The following is a 25,072-nucleotide window of genomic DNA, read 5'->3' as shown; positions in this document are numbered from 1 at the left end:
TATTAAGCATGGATAAAGGAGACAGCCCTTAAAGGAACTTATGAAGCCAGCCCTTTGGGATTCACTACCAACAGGCAAATTGCTTGTTTTATTCTCTCTCTTTCTCTCCTTCTCTGTCTCTTTTTTTTTTAGTAAAAAAGAAAAAAAAAAGACAAAAACTGATTTTCTTGGGGAAAAAAAAAAAAAAAAGAACTGTTCTTTCTATAATGGCTTTGCCCATTTAAAAAAATGTGGCTCTTAAGGGTTCATGAAATGACTGAATATGAGGATACACATCCTGTAGAAAGCAAATGCGCCTCATATACTGCCAAAAATAGTGTTAGTTTCATTAATGTGAATTTTCCAGCATTCAGTAGTTGTAATGTTAGAAACAATTGCTGGTCAAGTTCAACTTGTTGCTATTGTTTTTAATTTGCACAGGAGTAGTATCAGAAATTAGTGTCACTGCTTGTATCTAGCTGAATTTTAAACAACAGAACATTAGTTTTTTATGTTGGTGCCACCAACTGTAAATGACATAAGTTAGTTATTACAAAACACAGTAATTAGACTGTTGCAACCATCTAAAACCTTAGGCTTCCAGTCTGTGCTGTTAGTGTTAAGATGTAAAGTGCAATCCTAAGCTAACATTATCTGTGCAAGCACCATAGAAACATTTGCATATCTGCATAGATCTTACAACTATACTCTTTACCTCCTTGTGATAAAGCTTTGTCTACCTGCAAACACAGTCAAAGGCTACAGCTGCAAACCAAAGCCAACTCTAACCATGGCCAAGAGCTCAAGGACAGAAGCAGCCACATGCTTTGGTCAGCCTTCTGTAACTTCAATTAGTACAAAGGAACCTTCTCCATGAACTACCTGCTGTTTTCTGATGACCTCTGGGATCTTTTCATTTAGCCCTAAAAACCAAGAATCAAATATGACAAAAACCACAACTAAAAAACCTAATTCAGTCACAGAGTAATCTTCTGAGGCCAAAAGTCCATCTAAATGCAATGAAGATTTGCTTTCATTAAAGACAGAGGTGAGGACAAAATCTGCAGTGGAAGTTATGACATGCTAGAAAGCAACAAATGTGGATCACTGACCAAAACGATTATGTACTTGCTGCAAATGCAGATTGCATATTGTGATATATATATAGGACATTGTGTTTTTGTTTTCCCCATCCAGTCACTTATTTTTGGTGGTGAATACATGTTGTTAGAAGATGTCTTGTATGGTCTGAATCTTTGTTGTGTACTATTTTTTATAGTCTTAAGTTATAATGAAAAAAAAAAGTAGGAACCAAACATAAAAGGTCTAGTAAAGCCAAAAATTAATTTCATATTGATTTTAAAGTGATCTAGCTGAGTTTTTACACTGAAAGCAAAGATTATAGCAATTGTAGTCCATGGTATTTATTTTCAGTCAAACCAAAGTTACATATAATTCTGCCTCTGCTGATACGGGATATTAACACTAACAATACACTCCCTTTCAAAGACTTGCACAGGCCAAATTGTTGGAATGCTGGTTTTCGCGATGACTCCAAACCCCCAAACTAGGATAATGCATTATGGTGTAGTTGAAAATAGCATAGTCAAATGTTTGCTTAAAACCTAGAAACTTTACGTGTTGCTTTTCATGTGCTGTGCCAAGTCTTGATAATACTTTTTCCCCCAACCAAGGGACCTCATAACCTGATGATGGTTATTGCTTTACAAACAGTTTCGACAGAAGGTGGCTGCTAGAGCTTAACATATGTACCAGTTCCATGTGGTGGAGCTGGTCCTTGCAAACTAAGCTCATCATTTATTCTTTGCTGAAGTCAGCAAATAGAGTTAGAGAAATACCCAGTCATCTATCACACCAAATAAAAGGACATAACGGCTTTCAAAAGGGTTTTCCCACTTACCCAAAAGGCTTTCTGAAAGCTTCTACCTCTGCAAGAAAAAAAAAAAGAAAAAAAAAGAAAAAAAAAAGAAAAAAAATTAGAACAATTATGGCAGATTGCATGAAACGTGAGAACGTCACAGTAACTGCTACTTTTCATTCTGTTTGTCTTTGGGTCATGATCAGTGAATGGGAAGTTTGCGATATGGTATCAAAAGAAAGATTGGGATTGGGAAGGATGGTTTTCAGTCTAGGATCCTACTGGAAGGCTTATCTGAAGGGAAAATGGGTCTTTCAGGTGCATGTTCAAAGGCTTTGATGGACTGAAAGTAATCTTGAGAGCTGTACCATCAGGAGGGTGGCCTAAGACTACAATGCTAAAGTATGCATACCTCAGTTATCAAACTTTTGAAAGGAAGTCTCAGCCACAGAATGCATATACCTGTAGAGTTTTGCATGGGTTTTATATGAATACAATTTTAAAAAATAGCTGCTTGCACATTATACCAGAAAAACCTCCAAAACTGCAATTGCTTTGAAAATAGATTTTAGGTTTTTTGGAGTTTTCTGAAATGCTTGGTCTGTATTTTGATAATTGTGCATATTATGTAAAAATGTTGGTGGACCCATAAATGACCAGACTTTTTCTAAGAAAAATGTTGCTTTAATGCATTTCATGAATTTTTACTCTTATATCATTGCTTGCTAGTAATAGCAAATCTGCTTTTCTGCATCTGCTTTGCGTAGCTATTGTAAGGCTTTGAACTAATGTATGTATTTATTGCTTGAACTTCTGTGCATACCTTATAAAGCATAATGTCTGACAATTTAAATGGCTCATGTATTCTTGCTTCTATCATAAGCTGATTATGGGGACTATGATCTTTTGTATACAGCAAATTTTAACTGTAGCACAAACATCTGTTTATGTATTGGTGGAATATACCTGTTTTATTTATCTTTTTTGAGGTAAACTAATTTTTGATACTTTTCATTACTGTGTACTATGTTCATACTTTGAATTCTCTGACGTTAGAAGTCATGGTTGAGAATTGTAACAGCTGTTATTTGTTCTGTATTCATGGCTTTCACTGCTGAATAAAATAAAGGACCAAACCTAGGATTTGAAAGAAAACTGTCTACCTCTAACACCAGGGAGTTATCAGATTTTATTTTACATAGTTTTAGTCTACAAAGTCACAATTGCTTAAACCTAGTGGGCTTAAGGCTTATATTCTATGTGGTTGGATTCATGGCACAGTTGTACTGTTTGAAAATCAATTAAAATTTCATGTGAATGTTACAAGTATTTGGTAGAATTACCACTAACTGGGTTTTCTTTAGATAACTCAGATATGGAGAAAATGTCATCAGCATTCTGTGTCTACAGCTGCTTACCTTCATAAGAATGCATTTCTTTGTGATTAGGGAATCGAAGAATAGTCAGCTAGGAATAGAGCTACAGAAGTACACTTAAAATAAACCATCCTGGACTTTAACATCCCTGGGCAGATTCAGTCACAAAATCTATTAGACAATTTTGTAAAGTTTTCAAATTGATCATTCACATTTTGGGGAATTTGTGAGACTTCATCCTACACATGACAATATTAACATGCATTCAAACAGTAGCTTTATTAATGCCATAAATCTATTGAAAGAAACGTGGCTTACCCTTGTCATTTCACTAGTTCAGTTTGCAATGAAAGCTTTTTGTCCATGAACATTTGGCAAATCTTACTTAGAAAAAAAGAAGGATGTACATTTTCCTATAGAATTCATGTATGAACAGTGTGTCACTGCTGTTGGATGTAAAAATGTATATAAACCATTTCATTCACTTGATTACATTTCTGAAGTATAAATAAAAAAATCTGTTACTTTTGGACCCATTTATAACCCCTAGGATTTTATTCTTTCGGAGAGACTATCTTCCTTGCCAGAACCAAGTCATAAATTTGTGTACACATATCCCACAAATTGTTTAAATCATGTCCTTAGGAATTGAGGATTCATAAACCAAACCATACTCAAGTTCAATCAATAAAAACCGGTCTGTTTGTCAAATACATTCCATTAAAAACTATCTTCAGGTTCAAATTGGCTTCCTCACATAATCATCTCATGGTCTCATGTTTTTACTCTAATAGAATTTGACATTTAAATTCCAGATTAAAAAGGGGAGTGTCCATGATGAGTTTCCTGTTTTTAACTTTTTCATTTTATCCGTTCTTTTTTGCCTCCAAGTCACACCCATGGTATCCTGCCCTGATTCAGGAGAATGTACAAGGAAAGTATAAGTAGCTTTCTAAGGGGAAGCTTCTTAGGCCTCTAGGGATCAGACCCAGACCCTTCTAAGTGGACAAGACAAGCAAGCTATGGCCTTTGCAGCAGGAAACTTTGCCTTTTTCTTGAACCTCAACATGCATTCCTAAATCTCCCATAATCAGAAAAAAAAGAAATTTATGTGTTGAGTATATTTTTACTTTATGCATAATTTACTAGTGTCTGTCATCCCAATGAAAGAGTACCTTGACTGAAGAGCTTTCCACAGGATAAAAATTGTTTTAAAAGAAATGTGACCATGAGATTAATTTTTTGAACCTTAGGGTTCATTTTTCACTATTGATTATTGAAATGTCCCAACCCAATGTATTTTGTTAACTTAAGACTACATTCCCATGCAGAGCAGAGGTTAACATAAAGAAGAAAAGGAAAGGAAAAGAAATTTTTAACAGTGTTCCCACTCTGACCAGACATTTGAAACTTGACTAGTTACATGATTCTCTTCTCAATCACCTGCAAATTCTCTTGTGTTCAGTTTAAGAGGATCTGGGGAGACTGTGAAGAGGAGCTTACGTGTTCCTATAACAGCACCTGGGAAGCTTATGGGAGGGAGAGCCCCTAAGCCACCATTATCTTCCTCTCTTTGGAGGCAGCCCATTGCCCTAGAGCCATGAGGCATGTGATAGGTGGGAAGGAATATGGCTTCCTTCTTACTTCTCCTTTAAATATATTTAAATGACACTATAGAAAGTGCAGTTAATAAAACTGGGCTTCCCTGGTGGCTCAGCTGGTAAAGAATCCACCTGCAATGCAGGAGACCCTGGTTTGATCCCTGGGTCAGAAAGAACCCCTAGACGAGGGCATGGTAACCCATTCCAGTATTCTTGCCTGGAGAATCCCCATAGACAGAGGGGCCTGATGGGCTACAGTTCACAGAGTCGCAAAGAGTCAGACACAACTGAGCGACTAACACTTAATAGAAAATGCAACATTTAGAAGTTACCAATCCTCTTTGATCAAATGCTCTGAAAAAAGGAGAAGTTATAAAATTTAAAAATAACATTTCTGCTAATAGAAAGTTATTATGATTATATATTCACCTATCCTCCGCAAGCCAAAAAATTAAGCATATTTGGGGGAAAGAAAAACAGGAAAATTGAGATGAGCACCAAGCAGAGAATCCTTGCACTTGAACTCTGCACTGACATTTAAATGTTCTACTCAACGCCCTGCATCAGGGAAAGGACCTCTGCACGGTAATCCATAAGTAACCGAACCAACAGAACCTCAATAGACACATTTCATCTGGAGGCGTTAGTCCTAGATGTTAAAAGTCTTAGAACAATAACAAAAGCTTGCTACAGATGCCATGCATTTATTTAGTTTTGGCCTCTTTGGTAGCAGAGATAAGCTCAAAGTTAATGAAAAGGAAAAAAGTTGCAAAAAATTTTATTAAATCATTTTACAAATCAAACTGGCTTCGCTATCAGCCATGAAAAGCTATGTGAATCTCATGAAATAATCCCATATCTAGGTTATCTCCAGTTCCTGAAACCTGGTTCTCATGGCTATGTTCCCATTGAATGTCAATTTAATATTCATTCTGAAGCAAAATCAGTTCTCTTTGGTACTGGCAATATTTCTTTCCCTTGCCTTTTCCCATCATTTTAGAAATAACCGTATAGTAATCTCCACCATAAAATGGAAATATTTCATTAATATTCTTCCCTGCATAAATTTAAAGCTGTTATTAATGAATAATATATGTGTCAGTCATTTTGCTGAAGGTGCCATCTTGGGCAGATAATTATGACTCTCCTAATTTTCTAACAAGGATATTCTGGAAGTACAATTGTTATTCCAGCATTTAGAAACATCATTGGGTCACTGTAAGAGCACATATGATACATAAAATTTGAGAGATGGTCATATGGAGATCAGATATCTAAAAAGAGGCTTCAGTCCTTTTAGAACAAGTTAAATGACATGGCAGGTTTATTTCTAAAAAACCTATTCAAAATCAGGAGGAAAAAGCTTTTATATGCTCACGACTTCAGAAATTATGGCTTGAACAAAAGAGAATTTATTTTCTACAACTCCAGTCTCAGGTAAGCCATGATATTGAAGCCCATTAGGAGTAAATACCTGAATATGGATAATAAAGCCATATCTTCAATTCAGGTAAATGTGCCATCACCTGCTAGTGACTTCTGCCTTGAAAAAAGTAAAGGTGGTAGGACATAAGGTCCTCAGATTTGCCAATCCTTGTTTTGTTCCTCAATGGCAATGAACTATGAGAAGTGTTCACACTGTTAGCCAAAAACCCGAGAACATTATTGGTGTATAGAATCTAGAAGCTGAAGGTAATTCCACACTGGAAACTTTGGTGCTAAAATAGTTTAAGTGAAAAGTGCCATTGGTGAGACTATTACATTTGGTAAATTCTGGTTAGTAAATACTGATCTCTGTGCTTGGTAGGCTCTCAGAGTAGAACTTTCTACCTTCTTACTTTTCTTCCACTGGGACATGGGTTTTTTAAGTCAACTAACTGGGCAGGATCAAGGCGAAGATGCTGGATGTGAAGTTTGATTTCATTGTGGCTCTTAATGTTATTGCCCAAGCATGTTATTTATATTCAAGAGTTAAACTTCTTTCCACCCACCTCCCCTTCCCAAAAATGAGATGATGTTATAAGGATCTCACAAAATTCTTCATCCTTCAGTGAGGATTAAATTTCTAATGGGGTACAGAACTGTTGGAAGAGAGCCTGCTCTAGGACTCAGGGATTGTGTAAACCTTACATAAAACAATCACATAACTCTAAATAACAGTACATGTAAACAGACTTGAGTGACTAAGGGTTGAACAAGGATAACTCAAAGAATATAACCAAAAGGTAATTCATTTTGGTCTCTTACTGCCTTTCTAAACTTTATTTGACAGGGCAATCTGCTGTGCCAGGTTAGAACTTATGCAGGTTCTATGGTGTATCAGCTCACTCTTGAATAATAAACATTTGTATTGACCTTTGACATCATAAAATGCCCTAATAAGACATTTAGAATGCAGTCCCATGTTTTAGTCGAAACTCTGAACTTTACTTTGGGTGACACCTTCTACCCAACTCTAAATCAGGTTTGTGAAAGGTTGGAGCCAGGCTGGAGCCAGGCTGGAGCCAGGCTGTGGAGACCATGGTCCTTCTCTTTTTGCTTTGTTGCCCTGCCCATCTCCCTATTCACGATTGCACTGTCTGGTCAGTAGGGTCACGATGGAAACGTTCTCACAGCCATTTCCCAGCAACAGGCTGGCAGGACCACCCCAATGTCTCCAGTAAAGACACTAACCATTCTCTAGCTCTCCCAGCTGGGAGTCAGGCTTGACCAGTTAGAATTACTTTTCTCAAGTGTGGGTCAGGCACCAGACCTTTTGGTCTCCCAATTTCAGAGAACATATTCAAAAGTTCTTAGCATAATCTCCTGGAGAAAGCCCTCTAACTAGGCTTCGGCTGAGAAGGCAGCAGCCTTCCCATCCCGGAAGAGGCCAATAGTCATCTCCGCCCAAAATCTCTTTACCAATCTCTTGATGAAAACTTCAACGTGAGCATCCTATTAGAGGAGCACATTAGAGACTGGATACACTTTCTAGAACAGATATTCCTAATTCGGGAGCTGATTGCAGAAAGAAGAATGCCCATTCCTGAACTCAGCTGAGAACAATCAGTGCTAATCGACCACGTGCACCAGCTGCCCCCCGATGCCGATCCCAAAATCCTCTGTCCGCAGGCGCATCAGGGTTTCTCTCCCGAACTCCGTGGGTCTCCGCTCCTTGTCATGCTTCTCGCCCTCACAGGGATACAAGTAGACAAATAAGGAAAACTTCCTCAGGCATTGTCTAGCTTTGCATTAAGTCAGTTTCCAAGAGGGCCGAATCTTAAATTTGAAGGTGCTGAGTACCAGAGGAATTAAGAATACAATCGTCTTGTATCCAATGTCATAGATAGCTACTTAAAATCTCCTGGACAGAGTTTGCAGATATATATTTTGAAAATCTTACTCTCAGTATTTATTTCAACTCTTTCGGTAAACTTTAAAGTTTAAAAAAATAGAAGAAGAAGAAATAAAGAAAATGGTGGCTCTCCTTGCTGGAGCGAGGCGGAAGGAGCACGGGAAGATGGCGCCGGCCCCCCGGCCTCCTCTAGGAGGGAACCTGGAGGTGCCCACACACCGGATGCCTGTCGCTCAGGCCGACGGGGCAAGACCAGCAAATGACCCTCCTTCCGTCTGGACGCCTCTCCTTTAGCTGCTTGTGTGTTGGACCCTGGAGCAGGTGAGTCTGTGAGCAGATGCGAAGCCCTTCAAGAGCTGTCTCAGTTCATTGTGGGTCCATGGATGCCAGAGGCGTTGGCTTGGTTGCTTTCTTTTTACTTTTCCTTCCCTGGGAGGCAGCATTTTTAAAAATATTTTTATTTACTGATTTATCTGGCTGTGCTGGGTCATAGTTGAAGCACACAGGGTCTTCCATCTTCCTTGTGGGACATGTGGGATCTAGTTCTGGGACTAGAGAGCAACCTGGGCCCCCTGCGTGGGGCCAGGGAGTCTTAGCCATTGGACCACCAGGACAGATCTGCTGGTTTTCAAAGATGGATTTTTGTAGGGTTCTCTCTCAACTGCAGGTCTGAAGAGCCTCTGCCCAGGGACTATTTTCGGAAAATTCTTATGTCATCTTACCTGATGCTTGCAAGCAGCCTGTGATATGTGAAATTTACCCACTTATCAGATAGGGGCTTCAGAGTTGGAAAGGTCTATAGTGACATCACTAATGTTGCAGAAACAAACAAAAAAACTGGATTCAAATGTAGAGCTTTGATTTTTCCACAGCTTCTTACATGTGAAGTGTGACTTTGGTTTTGCACCTGGAGGCATTTTAAGGAGGGAATAATAAATCCACGTTGAAGTTAAAATTCTGAAGTGCTAAAGTTACCTGGATTACAGAAACATAACATGTAGTATCTGCAGAAAATGATTGCAAGGACAAGTGTTTTGAGACCTAATTTCTGTATTTTTACAACAGACATGGCTGTTTTCAAGTTTCTTCCTTTGTGGTCTGCTTAATTTTTCAAATGAGTGAAGGCAGTAACATGGATACATTTTGTTTATTTGACCCCCAGTGTGTCATTGGGTAATACCTTTGAAATTAGCAACACAATGTGGAAATCTTAGTGGAGACTGTGATAGGTTATCAGAAATATTTGGAGCCTGTAGTTTATTGCTATTTTTTTAGACATTGAGTCTCATTGCATGCAATTTCAGGTGACTCAGATATTAAGCCAATTCCTGTCAAGGCCTTCTTGAAAAAATGTTTCTCAAAGTCAGGGACTCCTTGTCTTGTAATCAATACGAGATACTAACTGTGGCTAGTACTCAGAGGTACTCAGTACAGATAATCATATTTAAATTGAGTGCTTTAAAGCAAACATGTAGGTTTAAAAAAAAAAATCAGAATATGTTTTATTACTAAAACTTCTTTTATTATCCACTGTGTTTCTTTTTCTCCTTGTTATCTATTTTATGTGCTGTCTGGAGGTATAATAAACCTTGGATTAGTTGGCTAGCTTAATTGAAAAATGTTTTGAAATGAAAAGTTAAAAGGCAAAACAAAATATATTGAAAACCATTTCCATTCCAATTTCTTCTGTTAGTTCAGTTGTAAGAAATGGAGAACAAAAGCATTACCAACCAAGGCTTTTAGCGGAAACATAATTGCTTACACATCCAAATACATCAGCCAAGTTTGCTACACACGATTAGGCAGCCAATTGTGTTGAAAATGTGCTTGCTCATTCAGGAGACCACACCCCAGGGCTCACTTACTTACATCCTAAGTTGGGTTAACACTAGCCCATTCTCATTAGCCACTTCTTGGAAAATATAATGGGGCCACCAGTAGTAAGAATCATTTGGGTTCAAATAAAAGACCTAATGTCTTCAACTAACCCCACCTTGTTTAGGCCAGGAACGTTTCCGTCCAGTCTTTCCTAAGAACTCAAGTAGAGTCATTCTATCAAAGAATGCCAGTAATTAATGAAAGTTGTATGCCAGGCACTGTCAAAAGTACATTATGTTTAAAAATGTATAATGTCAGAGAAGTGGATCAAATTCTACATTTTTAAAAAAAAAGTTTACATGTCACCTAAAAATAGTTCAATTTAAAAGAGATACAGGGTCATATTGTGTCTCAGGTACATTTCCCCATTATTGTTTCTCTACCTGAAATTAATTTAGTTTTCAATTCTCAGGAAAATGTGTTGGTGACTTGGAAACCTAGCTTTCCTTGTCTTGAAATTCTTTTCTAACCATAACACCAATTTTTATTTTGAAATGGTCTTAAATATGGCACAGCTATTATACATTCCTTAATTTCATCCCAAATATCAAAGTAAAGCAAAATCATCTTTTTCTTAGTTTTCCCCTGAAAGTATATAGAGAAATATTTTACAATAGCTGTGCTTTAGGTATTCAGAAGACCCAAGATGGCAGGTGAAGGTAACTGTCCCATTCTTTGGTTGACTAGAATTTACCTATGCAATAGCCAATTACTTAACACATCATCATTTAAGATCAATACAGAAGTGTTGGGATCAACTATGTGTTGGAAGTTAGTTCTCCTAGGATAATAAGTGCTAAAATTTCTCATTGCCAGCAGGCGACCACATAAAATGTAGGCAATGAAACCAAGGTGCTAGCTAGCCAACTAAGTGTAGCATGCCTTCCGCTTAAGCAACAACTTCCTTTTTTTATTTTTTCCTGGACTGTTTGATTTCCTGTCACTACCCTGGACAAAGCTGAATGCAAAAACTACACATTTGCATGTCAAGCTGACTGTTGGTTTCTGTATTAGTTTGTTGTTGCTGCTCTAATAGATTAACACTAAGTCAGTGGCTTAAAACAGCACAAATTTATTGTCTTGTATCTGCTCATCACAGGTCTCAATGAACTAAAATAAGGGTATCAACAGGGTGGTGTTGTCTTCTGGAGACACTAGGAGAATATTTATTTTCTCATCTGTAATAGCTTTTAGAAGTCTCTCACAGTCCTTGGCTTGTGGCCTTCTCCCTCTATCTTCAAGCAAGCAAAAATAGATCAAGTCCTCACATCACTCTGCCCTCCTGTCTCCTGCCACTTACAAGTATCCTTGTGATTATACTGGATAATATATGTATTAAGATAATCTAGAATAGTCTCTATATTTTAGGTGTAGCTAACTGTCAACCTTAATTCATCTAGAGCCTTTGCTGTAGAAACTAACAAACTCACAGGTTCCTGGAACTAGGATGTAGACACCATTTTTTTCCCTACCAGAGACTCATTTTCATTTCGACTGATAAAAACTAAATATTTTCAACTAAAATTTCTGAAAGCTACCTATAGACAGTAAAGAGGAAAACATTTCTCCCAGCCAAGTCCATTTGTTGCTCATACCATTATCTTTAAATGGCTCTGCTAGTAGCAGACAGATTTTGAGATTCAGTGATCTCTGGTTCCATATTGTCTGTATTCTAACTTCACTGAGCCCCTTTCCTCCCCACTTGCCTTTGTGTGGGCAGTGCAGCTCTGCTCTCAGTAACGAGCCCCTCTGCCACAGAGCAGACCTTTTGAAGAGTACCTACTTTTCATCATGCCAAAGTATGAGCTCACACACGTTCATACTTGCCTTTGTTCCCTCCAGGCTTCCATACCTCATGAGTTGCCTCTTTGCTTTCAGGGGGAATCAAGGTAGCAGACCTCAACAGCATTCTGTTTCAAGGGTTGAGGAGAGGCAGCAGAGAGGGGATTTAGGTTATATCCAATGACCACCTCTTTCCTGGGTTTGCCCTCACAGCAGCTGGAGGGCTTGGAGGTGCTAAGCCCTCTGATTTAGAACTACACAGGTCTGAAGGCTGAGCATTTTCTATGAAGGGCCTTCATCTTTGGAATTCCCTCTCCAAGGCTATTGACCTACATGGCCTGAAGTAAATTCTATCTCACTAGTAAAGTGGATTTCACAGTTAATGTGGCCAAGCTGATTTGGATTATTTATTTCCAATGTTAGCCACAGTTGTAGAACTCTCAGATGCGTGCAGGAATTGAATGCATCTTTAGAAATCTCAGGAACGAATAGCACTCTCTGAGACACGAGAGGGATGGGTTGTAATCTTCCTTTTGTGCTGCCTGTGACTTGCTCTAATACCAAATCGCAACCTGTCCTCTGTGGTCATTTCTTCCATGTTGTGTTTGTCAGGCTAACCTACCTGACCCATTCCTATGTTTGATTACTTGACAGCAAATGAATGAGAGAAAATGTAAATAAAGCACACGGTATATCTGCATATCAAGCCAGCTGTGCCGGCCTGTGTGGGGGACTGGAGTAGGGTGGACCTGAAGGAAGTTATTAGCTCTCCAGCAGGGGCAAAGAGAAAAGCCAGTTCTGTCAAACATGAATGTTGAAACAAAAGGAAATCACCCCGTCCCAGATGCTCTGGGCTGAATCTGCCTTCCTGGGGTCTTATTCTGGTTCAGAGATAGCGCTGTCCTTGAAGTGCTCTCTGTTGAGTGACACTAGTCCATGGTATCAAGGAGTGTTTAAAACACCTAGATTAAAAGCCTTCTGCATTTAATGTCTCAGCTCCAACAGGTATATAAACCAAAATGAACTTGCAAATTTCATTGAAGCTTTATCCTCTAGCCCAGGCTAGTCCCTAATGTCACAATTTCCACATTCCTGACAAAGAATCTTTTACTCTAACCAAGTTCCCGCTCACAGTTGGCAGCTGGCCCATCCAGCGGGGGAAGGTGACTTTTGTGGTGTCCTCACTCGTGCAGGGGTGCAGGTTAACACATCCTCCTTGGGCAATGAGGGGACTAATATTCTGTGCTTTGTTCAAAGCTCTGAAGGATCAATGTATGACATGTGATACTCGAATTGATGCTATTCCTGTCCTGAAAGGGAACTCCAGTTCCCTTCCAAGTGGAAGAGGTGAGGGGATTTGACTCTTGGCTCAGTACTGCCTGAGTAAATACTTTTTTTTTACATCAAATTTCAGCCTATTATGGTTTGGGGTTTCAATTAAAAAAGGTAGGTAACTGGTATTCTTATAGATTTTTTCTGATGTGAAATAGATCATGGGTTTCAGGTACATTTAGACCAAGCAGTGCAGCTTTTTTTTTTTAAATAAATTCAGTAAGTGTTCAACAATATGTGGCCAGTGTGTTCATTAGCCTGGCCACCATCTCACAGGGAGCCCACTTCCGATCAGGGTGCTCTTGGAAAAGTCCTGGCAATTGTTGCATCACCAGCAGAATTTATGCACTTAAGAGGTGGTGTATTTGTAGGCCCAATAACTCCTACCTATTGAGTAGAATGGGTACAATTGCTTTGACACAGGAAATAGAAGCATTGGTCTCAGTGTCCAGCTCTGCTGTTCTCTCCTGAGCCTCCACATTAGAAGAAAGTGGGCCTATGAATACAATAGTAGGTGATGTGGTCAATGATGGCTGAACTCAGAAGCAAATTCAAATTGGACCTGCTCAACTGAATGAATCTGCTCTAGGCCCAGCAGTGAGTTGAAGGTCGTCTTCTTAGGGGACAATTCTCTTCTTCAGGACCCAAAGAGAATGGTGACTCTCCAGGCTGTTCTCAAAGCTTGGTGACCTCAGCATTGGACCAGATGGAGTCTGCGGCTCATATACCTGAAGAAAGCCATTCAATATACACTGAATCCTGATGGACTAAATAGTACAGGATTGCTTTGACGTTTCTGTCCTCAGCTTTATTGAGATGTAATTGGCAAGTTAAATGGTAAGATATTTAAAGTGTACAGCATGATTCACTTGCACATTGTGAAAGGATTCCCTCACTTAAATAACACAGCTGTTGATTGTTTTGTTTTGAGGCCTAACCCACCAGTCCCAGTGCAGTCCACCCATGATACCCTGGCTTTGCTCACTCTGGCCCCTGCCACGTGCTTACCCAGTGCCTGATCACATCTGCAGTTCATCAGGTCACATGTAGCTGGACTGACATGCTACTAAGCATGTGCAAAACATGTCTAAATCACCCTTTAGGGCTTTATTTCTGGTTAATTAGCAAACTGTGGCTTTCAGTGGTGACCAACCAGCTTTTTTTTTTAAGTGTTCATCTTACGTATACAAGACTTACAAGAACAGCCTGGTATGCTGTTGGCTTTGTCCTGGCAACTAAAATCAGTCCCCAGCACTCAGGGTATCTTGCTCTCAACTTTCACTACTGTATGTAATCCACTTCCGTGTTTTATGTAGAGAGATTTTGGTGTGTCCTGGGGTCATGATGAATCCGGAACCATGGTTTGAAACATGTTCTGTTAACTCCACAGTCTGTATTTTCTGCTTTGACAAGTTCCACCATACCTTCACATGGTGCTCTCCCCAAAAAGGAATCATAGTCTTCATTTTAACCTTTGTGTGTGACTAGATCCCCCTATTACTTGAATCATGTTGCAACTCAAGTTTTCCTCTCTCATGTCTTCTAACTCCTTTGCTTTTAACAAGGTTCCGACAACTGGGTAGTATTTCTACAGTGGTCTCATTAGTATCTGGTTCAGAACTGGAATAATTTTCCCCGGTTTTTATTCTCTACATGTATTTATTTTATCTGGAATACTTTATTGCATTATCTTATTGTAATTAGACATTGGGCTAAAGCTTAGACATTTTCTCCTCCATAATTTTGGGACCCTTGCTTGCATCTTTGTCAAATTATCATTGAGAATGCAGTCAGGAAGAGAGATTTTGTCCTTAGCTTTCTCCACCTTTCTCCATGTGGTTTTGCTGACCAAGGCATACTTGATTTAATTTCCCATTGTACCCGGAAATTAGCTGCAACTCCTCCAGAGTCTCCATTCCCCTTCTAATCCCCTAAGGCTGTCTCTATTCCTACAGTATGATCATACAGTTGTTCAAATGGAATGAATCAGGTCATTGAGGCTGTATCTACACAAATAAATACTGGGCTGGGAGCTCAACTACAGGAAGACGTTCTGAGACATGGATTTTAATTTGAAAATGGACACCATCTCTATCTCCTTGGATCTTGATTGGGGAAGCAAAAGCGGCATGATTGCTGATTGTGTTTTTCACTGCATCCAATTCAGATCTACCTGCTCCATTTTGGCATCCTTGTTTTGTTTTGTTTCCCCTCTAGTTTCATGTGATGACTCCCTACGTACTGGGGTGAAATCTTTAGGTTAAAGCATACACCTAAATTTGGCATGCATAGGACTTACTGGCAAATCATCTCGATTACCACAAACGTACAGCTATTGGCAGTGGATTGAGTTTTCAAAAAAAATGTTTGAATAAGATAAACAGCAGCCTATTCTCAGTAGAAATTTTTCCTTAAAGGAATCTTTTAGTGGATGTAACTCTGATATTAATATGCATCCTAATGGTAAGAGGGCTTCCTGGTGGCTCAGTGGTAAAGAATCCATCTGCCAGTGCAAGGAGATGTGGGTTTGATCCCTGAGTAGGGGAGCTCCTCTGGAGAAAGAAATGGCAACCCATTCCAGTATTCTTGGCCATGGGTAGTTTGGTGGGCTGCATTCCATGGGGTCACAACAGACTCCCACAAGACTTAGTGACTAAACAACAACAACCACAGGGAGGAGTCTTGCTGGCCCCTTGGATGTGCACTCCTGTTGGAACCCCACATCAAACTTTCTGGAGTCAAGGATGTCTGCCTTGAGGAGGGGACTGAGACATGTGATTACTACTTCTTTTTCCCCCAAATACTTTGAATGACTTTCTAGAAGTCCAGAGAATAATAAATTCATAAAACTATTAAAATTCAGGGTTGAAGTAAGGGAGTAGAATGGACATAGCTGACAAAAAATGAGTGTCTGGGAAGGGTTATGATGGATAAATCATAATGGAGAGAATGATAAGTTATGGGTCAAAGGAAACAAAAGCAGTTTTACATAGCAGTTTCCCAGAGTTGGTAGATAAGGAAAATGGGACTGAGAGAAGGGGTAGAAACCATTACCAGGACTGAAGCATTAACTGCAGAATGTCTACAGTGACCCGTGTTGCTCATACTCATCTCTAAGCCTGCTTCTATTGCAGTGCTGTTGGTCCCCAGATTGAGATCAGAAAGATAGCCTCTGGTATAATAATCTACCAACTGTTTCTATCACGTAACTTTTAGAAAAAACACTTTCTCAGTCTAGCTCAGATACACTTAGTTTTCTGAATTACATATTTGTATGCTATACTAATGTATCATCAGTTGAGGTCAGTCGCTCAGTCGTGTCCGACGCTCTGCGACCCCATGAATCGCAGCACGCCAGGCCTCCCTGTCCATCGCCATCTCCCAGAGTTCACTCAGACTCACGTCCATCGAGTCGGTGATGCCACCCAGCCATCTCATCCTCTGTCGTCCCCTTCTCCTCTAGCTCCCAATCCCTCCCAGCATCAGAGTCTTTTCCAATGAGTCAACTCTTCGCATGAGGTGGCCAAAGTACTGGAGTTTCAGCTTTAGCATCATTCCCTCCAAAGAAATCCCAGGGCTGATCTCCTTCAGAATGGACTGGTTGGATCTGCTTGCAGTCCAAGGACCCTCAAGAGTCTTCTCTAACACCACAGTTCAAAAGCATCAATTCTTAGGTGCTCAGCTATCTTCACAGTCCCACTCTCACATCCATACATGACCACTGGAAAAACCATAGCCTTGACTAGATGGACCTTTGTTGGCAAAGTAATGTCTCTGCTTTTCAATATGCTATCTAGGTTGGTCATAACTTTCCTAACAAGGAGTAAGTGTCTTTTAATTTCATGGCTGCAGTCACCATCTGCAGTGATTTTGGAGCCCCCCAAAATAAAGTCTGACACTGTTTCTTTCCACTATTTCCCCATCTATTTGCCATGAAGTGCTGGATGGCATCACTGACTCGATGGACGTGAGTCTGAGTGAACTCCAGGAGTTGGTGATGGACAGGGAGGCCTGGCATGCTGTGATTCATGGGGTCGCAAAGAGTCGGACACGACTGAGTGACTGAACTGACCTGAACTGAACTGATGGGACCAGATGCCATGATCTTAGGTTTCTGAATGTTGAGCTTTAAGCCAACTTTTTCGCTCTCCTCTTTCACTTTCATCAGGAGGCTTTTTAGTTCCTCTTCAGTTTCTGCCATAAGGGTGGTGGCATCTACATATCTGAGGTTATTGATATTTCTCTTGGCAATCTTGATTCCAGCTGTGCTTCTTCCAGCCCAGAGTTTCTCATGATGTACTCTGCATAGAAGTTAAATAAGCAGGGTGACAATATACAGCCTTTATGTGTTCCTTTTCCTATTTGGAAGCAGTCTGTTGTTCCATGTCCAGTTCTAACTGTTGCTTCCTGACCTGCATATAGGTTTCTCAAGAGGCAGGTCAAGTTGTATAACACAAAATAGAAATTCTTAAAAAAGATGAGAAAGGTTTTCAAATAGAAATCCTAATACAGGCCTCCTTCAATTAATATTATAACCCATTTCTGAAAGTGAGAAGTTCTATGTGAAAATATTAATCATGAGAATATTCTAATTGTTTAACTGAGAATAATTATAATGTATCAACTCAAAGCTTCCAACCAATTTCTTGAAATGTTACTAAAACATAGTAAACTAGCTACATATAAGTAATAAACTCTTAAAAATGTAGAAGCCTGAAAATAGCACTTCCTGATATCTGAAAGATATAGTTAACTAACAAATAGCTGTTTTTAGTATAGTAACATGTACTCAACTTCACTGTATAGATGCTCTTTAACACTTAAAAGCTTAAAAAAAATTTATGCATGAGTCTAAGATTTTACCAATTATAATCAAATATATCTCAAGACATTTCCATCATTTGGTTTAAAATGCATTGAGTTTGGGGGATTTAAATATTTTTTCTGAAAAATATTGGCCAAAAAATTATAGTATTGAGAGAGATGAATGTTTCTGAAGCCTGGGTATTAAAAGAGGCATTTTGCCAGAAAATATTGATCAGGGAGACTGTACCTCTGTTTTCTTCCATAATCTTGAGAGAGCAACTTGTATTCACTGAGGTGAAGTCAACCACTTTGCAGGCTTCCTCTTTTTAAAGACACAAGGTGGTCTACCAGTGAAGCTAGTGTTGGAGTCGCCATCTCAGATCAGGGCCTTGATCTTATTAGTACTGGTTAGCCTAGAGGGTGTCTGTGTGCCCTCAGGTGAAATCTGCCCATCCCCACGCCTTGCCCACATACCCCAAACTGGCAGTAAATTCTCTCTTTCAAAGAAGAGTGTGAGTCACACGTAGAACTCAGGACAACCAGTGGCAATGACCTCAGTTGGTCATTCATTCATTCAATCAGGTGCCTGAAGCCAAAACCATACATTAGCAATCACTTGAGGACAATTGGCAGCATAAAAAAGAAAGAGATGAGTGAGTGAAAACAGTAAACTCTAGCCAATGAATGCCTTAAGGAAGAAAATAGTGTTTTTAAACAAATTACTGTCTTACAGAGAGTGAAGAAAATAGTGTTTTTTTAAAAAATTACTATTCTATAGAGAGTGAAGAAAATATAGTATCCATTTAACAAGAAGAGACTGCTAAGAAAAAAGATCAATCAGAATTAAGAGAATTGATGAAAAAGCACAAATTATTTAAAAAAAGAGCAGAAAGGTTAAAAGAAAAAAATGAATCATACAGAATAAAAGGGAAAAGAGGAAGAGAAAGAGATATAAAATGAGAAAGAAATTTAAGGGCATAAAAGATAATCCAAGAAATAATAGATGAAATATTTATGTGTAATTTCTTGTATATTAAAATCCTGAGAGAATAGTTTAGAACTGTTTTTCATTTGTTCATTTGAACAGGGAAGGGAGATGATTTTTTCTTGATTTGAACTGTAAATCTTTCAGGACAGAAGTCTGCTGCTGCTGTTGCTGCTAAGTCACTTCAGTCGTGTCTGACTCTGTGCCACCCCACAGACGGCAGCCCACCAGCTCCCCCGTCATGGGATTCTCCAGGCAAGAACACTGGAGTGGGTTGCCATTTCCTTCTCCAGTGCGTGAAACTGAAGTTGCTCAGTCGTGTCCGACTCTTAGCGACCCCATGGACTGCAGCCTACCAGGCTCCTCCACCCATGGGATTTTCCAGGCAAGAGTACTGGAATGGGGTGCCATTGCCTTCTCCAAGGACAGAAACCTAAGAATTCATACTAAGAGGGTGAAGGAGAAATTAGGAAAGAAGACAGACAACTTTTTTACTTTTTCCATTGTTTCTGTGCCTGCTGTTAACCTTCAAGTTAGTGAGGAATATTCTAATTTCTAGAGAAAAGTATTCCATTCTATAGTCTGAGGAAGAAACAGAGCTGTTGAGGACAAAACCAGCAACCTGTGCAAGGATTTCATTTGCTATAAAGAAACCAGGATTTATTGGTGTGGGTCAAAGTCGAAGGCATTTCATGGTAGATATATTTAATCAGAAATGTGCTCACTAATGTTCCAGGTACCCATTTAACTCTCTGCTTGGTCACCTTACCATCTCAGTCTCTAACCACTATTATCCAGGAAGGATGATTTAGCTCTCTGTTGTGGGGGAGAAATTTCTCTGGCGTTTGACAAGATAGTGTAGGGCCTGAAGGGACTGTTCTATAAAATATCATGGACCATGCAGATCACAGTTCAAGGAGCAGAGTGTGATGGACTAAATGCCAGACATGCAGGAGTCTGCTCACATTCAGAGCAGTTCCAGGCTGGCTATGCTGGTCCTGGGTGTCATCCTGGAAGGCGGAATATCCCTGCAGAAGCCAGATCAATTTCAGGACAGGCCTGGAAGTCTAAGTGGGCCTTAGACTTAGAGACCACCCAAAGTTGTTTATAGTCGTTGTAAATTATGAGAGGGTCCAATTTAATCTCCCTAAGGCCCCCTCCCCCACCAATAGGGCCACAACTGAAGAAGCCTTGAGATAAGACAGAAATATATGACTGGCTAAATATATGGCATTTGTTAAATATTAGATTTCAGAAGTTGTGCCACTTGAGAGATCTGAGTTTTCTAGTTCTCAGGAAATGAAATGTGTAATGTGCAGTAAGACTTATTTAAACCATTTGTTTTTTGATACATTTGAATAAACAATTAGAGCATTTTATTACCTATAGAGTAATTGTTACAAATATAATAATTTATGATCTACTCTTGCATATATTAATATAAATTATAAGAAATTAAGAAAGACTATCACTTCTGTGTATAAACAGTATCCTAAATTATGCTGTCTAGATTTGCTGGTATTTTAGGATTTGCCTTATGATGAGTTTTTGCCACCCTAAACTTATTTGACTGGTTAATACAATGAGAATGTTTAATATTTTAAAGGAAAAATACAGCATTTAGAAAGAGCTTTAGTTTTAAAGCAACAGGTTTTACAAAAACATTATTCTAACTCCATAGTCCAATTACTCTATAATGAATAAATATGATGTTACATAGAAAACAGAAGCAATATCAGAATACTTCTGAGTATATAAAAATGAAAAAGTTGTAAGAATGGTATAAGATATATTGAATTGAGAAAAAAAATTATTATTCCAAACACTTTAATTAAAAGAAATATATAACAGATTAGCTTTGCCATTACTTTCAGTAATTTTCAAAAAACCAACAAAAACTACATTATAATAATCTTCTTCATATGTACTAATTTGTTAATTACATTTTACATAAATCAGTTTAAAACAGCTTAATTTGTTTAAGCATGGTAGAATTTCTAAGAATTCTACAAAAGAATACAAAGAGTTACTCGCTAGGTTTGTTTAATTTCTGTGTGGTCCAAAAAGTATGTGACAAGTTAATACAGATAATATGTTATTTATTTAATCATTCAGTGCCCAGATATAAAGTTTTCAGATCTGTATCCTCTGAGTGCAAGTACAGCAAAGAAATCAGGTCTGAGAAAAGATATCTAAAGTAGATACTTTGCTCATATCTGAATTAAGATATGTCACAATGTCATACCTATATTTTATTAATTGTCACATTCATTTTCTTATTGCATGATAATTTTAGATAATCTAAAAATAATATGTTTATATTGCATCTGCATGAGAAAATGATTTGGGCAACTGATTTTCACCGGAAGTAAAAGTCCACACTCATTCTAAAGTCTGAGTCTGAAGAATCTAAGCTACTCCATTTTGTTAACAGAAAAACTCCATTTTGTAAGGTTCCGGGAAAAGAGCCTTTGGAAATCCAAGAGCCTTTGGAAATCCCCTGACCTTACCCCACTGCCCACAAGCCAATCGGACCCCCAGACCAAAATCTCCTGACTTAGTGCTCAGGAACTTGTGGTCTACCTAGACAATAGGGATCAATCAAGAACCAACACACAACCCTTCGAAAGAAAGTGACCAATCAGACATTCCCCTACCTAGAAATCCTTTTTCTTCCATGTACACTCCCTATATAAGCAATGTAATCCAAGACCCGGGGCTCCTCCCTATAGCTGCTGTGTCTATCAAGTGGGAGCCCCAGCTCGAGCTTGGTAATAAAAACTCTCTTGCTTTTGCATTGGATATCAGCTCCCTGGTGGTCATTGGGAGATTTCGTGACTTGGGCATAACAAGTCTATTATAGTAACTTGAATAGTGTTCTCTCAAAATTCAGGTGCTTCTGAACTTCAGAATGTGACCTTATTTTGATAGGGTCTTAACAGATATAATCAGATAAGTTGGATGGGGTCATATTGATTTAGGGTGGGCTCTAAATCCTATGACTGCTGCTTTTATAATTTAATAAAATTTGAGTGCAAAATCTTTTCTATTAAAATTAGTTTCCCAATAGATATGAAGTCTTACTAATCTTGGTTATTCCTGGTCTCAGTGTTGTTTTGCTTTGAGGTTTTTGTTTTTACTGCTTTTGCTTTTGTTTTTGCCACATAACAGTCATTTCCTTATTTTACAATAAAGCCCCCATGTTTCCTTTTGAGGAATGACCACCCACCCAGTAAATGAAATCTTGCATGGACTATCAGAAGGGCTTCCTTCTTTCCTCTTTTCAAGGAATGGACATGAGAGCCAGGCTAAGCTAGTGGGAATCTGTATCCCAAAACTGAATTTTCAGCAGAATAATACAAATGCAGAAAAAGGTTAGAGACAATTTATCCAAGTGTTGGTGCCCTCAGTTTTTACTCTCTGAACACTCAGAAATTCCCTCATTCATTCCTTTTGTAGGCCTAGTTCTTTAGCTGACATTTCGTCATTTTGTCAGCTACCCTAGAGCCTTCAAGTAAATTTAGATTCCTGTTGCTTGCACCCAACAAATCCTAAGTGATATCTCCACAAAGTCTTGTTAATTGTTCTGCATAAAATAGCTGCCCAGGGTAGAAGTCACAGTGTTCACAGAATCCACTCTGGCTAGTTCAAACAAAGAATTCCCAAGGGCTCATGGAAACTTTGAGAATGCAAAAGAAACATGCCCAAGTTTCTGATGCAAAACTGTCCTGGTGAGGAAGTTACTACCTCTCAGGCCAAATGGTGAATGCCAGATATATCGTTTGCAAATATTCTCCCCATTCCTTAGATTGCAGTTTCACTCTGTGAATTATTTCCTTTGCTGTACAGAAGCTTTTGTTTGATGTAGTCCCATTTGTCTAATTTTGCCTTTGTTGTTTATGCTTTTAGTGTTATATCAAAGAAATCATTGCCAAACCCAATGTCAGGAAACTTTCCCCATGTGACTTCTTTTAGAGGTTTTAACAGTTCAAAGTCTTGTGTTTCGATCTTTAATCCATTTGGAGTTGATTTTTGTGTATAGTAAAAGATAATCATCCAATTTCATTCTTTTACTTAGAGATACCCAGTTTTCCCAAAACCGTTTTAAAAAAAGACTGAGCTATATATCTTATAAAGAATTAATATATCCAAAACATAAGGAATTCCTACAACTGAATAGCAAAAAAGCAAATAACCCTAAAAAAAAGGGGAGGGGGGCAAAGGACTTGAATAGCTATTTCTCCATGGAAGACATACAGATGGCCAGTAGGTATATGATGATGCTCAACATCACTAATCATCAGGGAAATCCAAATCAGACCACACGAGTGATCACCTTACACCTGTTAGGATAGCTGATAAAAAAACATCAAGGAAAGATAGCAAGTGGCAAGGACGTAGAGGAATTGGAATCCTTATACACTTTTGGTAGAAATGTAGAAGAGTACAGCTGCGATGGGAAATAGCATGGCAGTTCCGCAAACAATTAAAGATAGAATTACCATTTGATCCAGCAATACCGCTTCTGAGTACATAACTGAAAGAACTGAAATGGGACTCTTGAAGAGATACACACCCCCATATTCATTGCAGCTTTATTCATAATATCTAAGAGAGGGAAACAATATAAATATCCACTAACAGATTAATGGATAAAGAAATTGTGGCATATACATACAGTGGAATAATATCCAGCTTAAAAAGAGGGGAGTCCTGCCTGAAGGACATTATGCTAAACGAAATAAGCCTGTCACCAAAGGACAAATACTGCATGACTCTTCTTATAGTTAAACACTTAAACTCATAGAAACAGAGCATCGAGTTTTGGTACCGGGGGCTTGGGTGTTGTTCCATTGGGTATACAACTTAAGTTACACAAGATGAATATCTTTTACAGCAGCACCAGGACTTAATGCTGTACCGTGCTCTTAAATATTTATTAAAAGTGTAGATCTCATGTAAGTGTTTTTATAGCAACAAAAAATAAATGTCAGAAATTTATTTTATTGTAGTTGCTCCTGCCACAGCCCCAGTGCAACTGCTGCATGAGGACTTCAACATAGTAACCACTAGAACGCCCTTACAGTGCTGATGCCATCCAATATTTTTTAGCCACAGGACAAGCGAGACAGACTCAAGCTACAGGCAGCACCTATTTTGTCTACTTGTCAAATGGGGATTTGACCCTACTGGTGAGGGAGGGCTCTCTCATATCACGGACATTTCCCCCATGAACAAACAAAACAGCAAAGCTGTTTACAGAATGATGGGCAAATAAAAAAAGGGAGTCACCTTGAGTCTGACAAGTGTTCACTACATCAAACTTTTAGTAAATGGATTGAAAACAAAAGTGTGATAGATTGGAGTGATAGCCCCAGTTCTGTATCTCTCCGATAATGACTCCCTTGACATATAACTTTGAAACTTTTCCCACTACAGCATAAGTCCCTTGCCATACACTTGGGATGTAGCCACGTGACTCGATCTTTCCAGGATGTTAGCAGAAGTGATAGAAGCAGAGGTGTGAGAAACACGTATGTGACTAGCTTTGCACTCTGGTGCTTTTTGCCACTGCAATGAGAACATAACGGGCCACTCAAGAGGAAGTGAGATGCAATGACAGTCCAATCAAAAGCAAAGCGGTTGGCTCAGATCAGTCTTTCCTCAGCTGACTTGGATGTGAATATTTATTGCTGTATGAGACAGAGATGTGTGTTTTGGCTTTTTTTTTTAATTGTTACACAGCAATAGCTACCTGTTACAAAGAATAAAAAGATAAAATTTGATCAAGATTAACATTCTTTTGGCACCCTCTTTTCTTCCTGTAAACTTTAAGGCAAACTTGAAGACATATCTCATATGTTGCATGGAAGACAACTTCTGACTACTGATGTTTAAATTGGGGTGTCAATTCTTGACACAATTCATGCTTCACATATGATGTACCTCTCTTTAAAAAAAGAGATGAATATTTTCTAGGCAGATCTTCAAAATTTGACTCATTATCTTCCATCTCATCCTCTACTTTGACCCCTGAAAAATTATCTTGTTTTGTCTTGGCTATTGCCCTGTGTTTAATCACACTACAAAAACAGAGACAAGTGGGGAAATCATTAGAAA

At 38.8% G+C, this 25,072-nt stretch overlaps 1 protein-coding gene across 1 annotated transcript in view; it reads left to right on the top strand.

Annotated features, from left to right (window-relative positions):
- FOXP2 (forkhead box P2) overlaps window positions 1-3,630 on the top strand; it is a 671,719-nt gene extending 668,089 nt beyond the window's left edge. The window contains exon 20 of the mRNA XM_040260147.1: window positions 1-3,630. This exon is cut by the window's left edge and continues 243 nt beyond it. The gene's annotated coding sequence lies outside the window, so the exon portion shown is untranslated.
- Window positions 3,631-25,072: the final 21,442 nt, after the last annotated feature.

This window comes from Oryx dammah, unplaced genomic scaffold, assembly GCF_014754425.2.
Source record: "Oryx dammah isolate SB20612 unplaced genomic scaffold, SCBI_Odam_1.1 HiC_scaffold_18, whole genome shotgun sequence".
NCBI lineage: Eukaryota > Metazoa > Chordata > Mammalia > Artiodactyla > Bovidae > Oryx > Oryx dammah.
The sequence above is the reverse complement of the archived record's forward strand: the minus strand, read 5'-3'. Positions and strand labels throughout refer to the sequence as shown.